Below are 6,000 nucleotides of genomic sequence, written 5' to 3' on the forward strand. Positions count from 1 at the left end.
ACTTTTTAATTTAACAAATTTATTCATTTTCAGCTGTGCTGGGTCTTCCTTGCTGTGTGTGGGCTTTCTCTAGTTGTGATGAGCAGGAGCTTTCTCTAGTTGTGGTGTGCAGGCTTGTCTTGTTGCAGAGCATGGCCTCTAGGGTGTGCAGGCTTCAGTAGTTGTAGCGCATGGGCTTAGTTGCCCCATGGCATGTGGACCACTTTGCTTTCTATCACTATTATCTTGCCTTTTCTAGAATGTTGTATAAATGATATGTAGTTTTTGTGCTTGTCTTCTTTCACTCAGCATAATGCCTTTGAGATTCACCTGTTCTTATACATATCTGTAGTCCTTTTTGTTACTGAGTAGTATTCCATTTTATGAATTTATCACAATTTGTAGTATTCACCACGTAGGTATTCATCTACTCACCAGTTGATGGATATTAGGGTTGTTTCCAGTTTGGGTCAATAAGAATAAAGCTGCTATGAACATTCATGTAGCAGCCCTTTATATGGACGTAAGTTTTTATTTCTCTTGGGTAAATACCTGTGTATAGAAACACACATGCTATGTACTATTTAACTTTATAAGAGGTTGTCAAACTGCTTTCCAAAGTGGTTGTACTATTTGCATTCCCCCCAGCAATGCCTGAGACATTCTGTTGCTCCACATCTTCACTAACACTTGATATGGTGAGTCTTTTTAATTTAAACCATTCTAGTGGGTATATGCTGCTATCTCTCTCATTGCAGTTTTATTTGTTTATTCCTGGAGGATGAGATGGCTAGATGGCATCACCGACTCAATGGACATGAGTTTGGGTAAACTCCAGTAGTTGGTGATGGACAGGGAGGCCTGGCGTGCTGCGGTTAATGGGGTCGCAGAGAGTTAGACATGACTGAGTGACTGAACTGAACTGAACTGAGTGACTAATGAGGTTGAACATGCTTATTAACTGTTCATACAACTTTTTTGATTAAGTGTCTGTTCATTCTTTTTGTCCATTTCTTTAATTGAGTTAAGATTAATAATAATAATAATAACTAAATTATCACTTATTTACTTATTACTAAATTGTAAGAGTTCCTTATGTATTTAACATATAAGACCTTCATCAGATGTATTTGCCAATATTTACTTCCCAGCCTGTGGCTTGTCTTTTATTTTCTTAACAATGTCTTTTGAAGAGTAAATTTTAAAAAATTTACGAAATCCAATTGATAATTTCTCCTTCATGGCACAGAGATTTTATGTCTTAAGAAAATTTACCTAACCCAAGTTCATAAAGAATTTGGCCTAGGTTTTCTGCTAGGAATTTAGCCAGAATGTGATTAGACTAAATCCCGACTCTCTCCAGAATGGCTATAAGTGCCCCATCCCACCAGGAGCTCAGGTTTCCTCTAATCCACCACCTCACAACACTTGTCATTATCAAGTTTTCTAACATCTGCCAATCTAACAGGTAAAAATTGATATGGCTTTGTTATTTTAATTTGTACCACTGTGATGACTGATTTAAGTCAGAGTGCCTTTTATCTGTGTGACTCCCAGCTGATATTTTTTTTCTCTGGTGTATCCTCAATTGAAAGTATTTCCCAGGCCCTTTTTCATGCTTCCCACAAGTATCATTTGGTCCTTCTGCCTTGTTTATTGTCATCACTAATGGCAATCAGATGTAATCAGAGGCAAACAAATTCTTTCCTCCAGTCATTGGCTTACGTGGTGAGTGGTATCATTGTTTTTTAGGAGGAAGCTGCCATCCACAGGGCTTTTGCTCCTACAGTGCTTGCTTTATTTTTAATTGCAATAATTAATTAAGCAGCTAGACTTTTTAGTCATCATATTTGGGGCTCTGTACTCAAGCAGGGAAACCATTCCTTTCTCAAGATGTTTGCTGCTTACTAATTGAAAAGTCATCATTATTCTGTCTTTCTCCTCTCTGGAAGGACTGATGCTGAAGCTGAAACGCCAATACTTTGGCCACTTGATGTGAAGAACTGACTCATTTGAAAAGACCCTGATGCTGGGAAAGACTGAAGGTGGGAGGAGAAGGGGACAACAGAGGATGAGATGGTTGAATGGCATCACTGACTCAATGGACGTGAGTTTGAGTAAACTCTGGGAGTTGGTGATGGACGGGGAGGCCTGGCGTGCTGCAGTCTGTGGTGTCACAAAGAGTTGGACACAACTGAGCAACTGAACTGAACCTCTCTGGAAAAGACAGATGTGGCTGCATGAATTATCTGTTTTAGTGTCTTGAACATGTGTGCAATTCTTTGAGCTGGGTCAGGCTATGCTATGAAAGAAATTGGCTCAAAAGTAGAATTTGAAAAATGAATAGTACTCTGTCCAAATACTCTCTCAGTAACAAACCAAATAAAGAATGATATAAACCTCCTCTAAGGACTTTAAAGAGAAAGGGAAAAACCCACAGAGGACTGATCTCCAACTAACTTAAAAAATATTTTCTTGGCTGCACTGCACAACATGTGTTATCTTAGTTCCCTCAGCAGGGATCAAACCTGTGCCCTTTGCATTAGAAGCGTAGAGTCTTAACCACTAGATTGCCAGTGAAGTCCCAGCTAACTAATTTTTTTCTTCAACAAATTCCAACTGTAATATGCTGGAGCCTGGAAGCTCAGTGATAACAAGCCCCGGCCCCCGCATTCCACAGTCTCTCCGAGAGACAAAGGCTGCCTGCTGTAACACGTGTGGAAAGTGGAAGCTCAGGATAAGTCATAAGCAAAGCTGGAGGGCATGTGTAGGAGGAGCGGCCTTTCTGCTGGGAGTGGGGTGGAGGCAGCAGGGGAGGCTTCGGGGGAAGAGGCCATTGAGCTGAATGGGAGAGAAGTGTTTTGTCAGGGAAACAATGAAGAGTGAGGATTCTTGGTAGGTGGCTTTGCAGGACAGCAGAGGGCTAGAACGTGGGGATGCAGGGTGGACCTGGGCATGGAGGGTGGAGGTGGGAGAGGAGGTCGAATAGGGCAGTTGTGACGCCATGATGCCCCAGGGCAGGATGAGACCTTGAACCTGTGCTTGAAGTCGTACACATGGATGATACATGGAGTTTCTTGTGTAATATTTCCTTTTAATTTTTTGCCCTTTCAGTGGGGCCTACCCTGAGGACCCTATGAAAGACTTCAACCCACTCCCTAGCATCCCCAGCCCCTCTATCCTTTCTATAGTTCTCATCACTGAATAACATACTATATACAATTATTTATGAATTTAATGTTTTCACTCCTTGACTAGAGTATAAGCTTGGTGAGAGCAGGGATTTTATTTTGTTTACTAATGTATCTAAAACTGTGCCTCAAAAAAATAAAATAAAATAAAATAAAACTGTGCCTCATAGATCATAAATGCTCAATAAATATTTGCTGAATGAATGGATGTGGAAGCTGGAGACATTCCCCCATCTGTCAGCCCCTTCCCAGAACTTGACATTTCTGACAGCTGGTGGGAGGTGTGATAGTTTTCTAATGTTGCATACCAAATTACTACAAACTCAGGGGTTTAAAACAACACAAAAGGGACTTCCCTGGTGGTCCAGGCACTCTGAGCTTCCTCTGCAGGGGGCGTGGGTTCCATCCCTAGTCAGGGAACTAAGATCCCACATGCCGCATGGTGCAGCCAGAAGAATAAGTAACTAAAACACATGTATTTTATCTTGGCTTCTATGGGTCAGGAATCCCAGTAAAGCTTATCTGAGTCTACTACTTAGGGGCTCATAAAACTGTAATCAAGCTGTTAACTGGTATAACTGAGTCACTTTGCTATACAGCAGAAATGAACACAACATTGTATATTAACTATACTTCAATTAAAAAAAAAAAGGTGTCAGCTGGGGCTGAATCTCACTGGAGGCTCTGCTGAGGGAGGGTCCACTTCCAAAATTCTCTCGAGTTGTCTGCAGAGCCTAGTTCCTGAGGCTACATGCTCCAGAGCTTCAGTTTCTTGCTGGCTGTTGGCTAGAGGCCGTTCTTAGCTCCTAGGGCCTTTCTGTAGTTCCTTGGCATGTGGGATTCCCCAATGTGACCACTTGCTTCTTGAAAGCTAGCAAGGGAGACAGAACTTCCAGCAAGATAGGCACTACAGTGTTATGTAACCTGATAATGTAATTATACACACATAGTCACCTACATCCTGTCACCTTTGTCTTATGGTAGAATCAAGTAAGCCCCAAGTTCTTACCCACACTCAACAGAAGGGGATCACACAAGGGCGTGAACAACAGAAGGTAGGATCAGAGGGACCATTATGACAGGAAGTCCACCTCAGGAGGTAACAGCTGGAGGTGATGCCCCACCTTGGAATGCAGGCACAGTCTTATGCACACCTCAGCCTCTGCAACAAGTTAGGGTCATTTGCATATGTTAAATATGTATTACATATTTACATATGCCTCTCCCACAAGATTGGGGGGCAGAAATCATTCTGTCTTCTCTTTAGAGTCAGTGTATAGCACAGAACCTGGTACATAGGAAGTCATCATTTGGGATGAATGGGTAGAAGGATGGATGGATGATGGATGATGGATGGATGGATGGATGGATAGATAGTGAATGGATTTATGAGATATGAATGGAAAAACGACGGAGAATAAAGGAACTTATGGTAACAAAACAAGGTGAAGACAAAGCACCTGGACAGGGTTGTGGCCCTCACCTGACAGTGAGCCACACACTGGGAAATAACAAGGAATAAGCAGCAGTTATGGATCTGTTCACAGTCCCAGCCTCATTCCTGGAACTGTCACCTGGGTGCTTGTCAGCAGGGCAGACAAGAGGCCAGAGGCAGGCAACCCCTCTTTCCCAGATCTTCTGTTTTCTCTTCAGTAAATAGGAGTGAAAAAAAATATGAGGGATGTCCAAGCGTTCCATGTGCAAAGACACGAGTGAAATCCCACAGGTCTTTGTGACTTTGGCAGGCCTGGAGGTAATTTCCTAAGAAATAAGCTGCAGGAAGAAAGCATTACTTGGTAATCCTCTCCAAGGCTCAAGGGAAAACTTTTGATAACAAAAGATTTTCAAAGTGCTTCACACAATAAACGTTGAGCTTTGGGCTGAGACTCCTTGAGCTCCTGCTGCAGTGGTGGAGGGGTGGTGAATCCAGGCCTTGGTGTCCGAGTCCAAGATGGAAGCCAGGTCACAGGAACACTTCGTGCAAGAGTTGGGTCTTGGGCTGCGGTTCCTCTGTCAGAATTGCCCAGCTACCCCAGGGCAGACTCTGATGTTGATACTTATGTGTTCTCCATGCAGTAATGCCTCATGGGAGGAAAGACGGTGACATTTTCTGGCTGAGAGCTGTAGGCTGGGTGACCTTGGGTTAGAACTTATTTGGGTTAGAACTTATGTGCCTATATTTTTTCCCCTTTTGCTTGAATATTTATGATTTCTTTTGTTCACTTGATCTATGACAGGTCATTTGCTCTATGTCAGGTAAAGGCCATTAACAGCCAAGGTGAGTGAATTGTGACAAGGCCACAGCAGAGGCCTATACTATTTATGTCTGTGCTAACCAGGGCCAGGCAGTAAGGCTGAGGAACACCGCTGTCTTTAGAGGTGACAACTGAGGCTTTGCATCAGTGCAAGTTTATAAAAGTCTTTATAGCAGATATCTGTGAAAGGTTTAGTGCTTATTTTCTTGGACATTGATGGACCACAGAAACTCCAGATATTCTGATTCATGAAGAAATGTCAGACTTCAGGATAAAAGGCACTAACTTTTTTCCTCTTTTAAAATTTAAAATGAAATTTAGTGCCATCTAGTAAGGAATGTATATTTTTAGGTATTTTGAGGACATATAGGCAAAGTGAGTTCAGAAATAATAGGATATATGGAAAGATGTAGAAGCTGAATCAAGTGGTGCCCTTAAGGGCACTAACTCTTAAAAAAGCATTTTAGCCTGGATTTCTCTTCCTGTTTTCTTTATAACCTATCAACCTACCACCACCAAGCTAAAGGAGCTTATAGCAAATTTGGAAAAGCCGATGAATCACAATGGGATCTTAT

This window comes from Cervus canadensis, chromosome 7 (assembly GCF_019320065.1).
Source record: "Cervus canadensis isolate Bull #8, Minnesota chromosome 7, ASM1932006v1, whole genome shotgun sequence".
In the NCBI taxonomy this organism is placed as follows: Eukaryota; Metazoa; Chordata; class Mammalia; order Artiodactyla; family Cervidae; genus Cervus; species Cervus canadensis.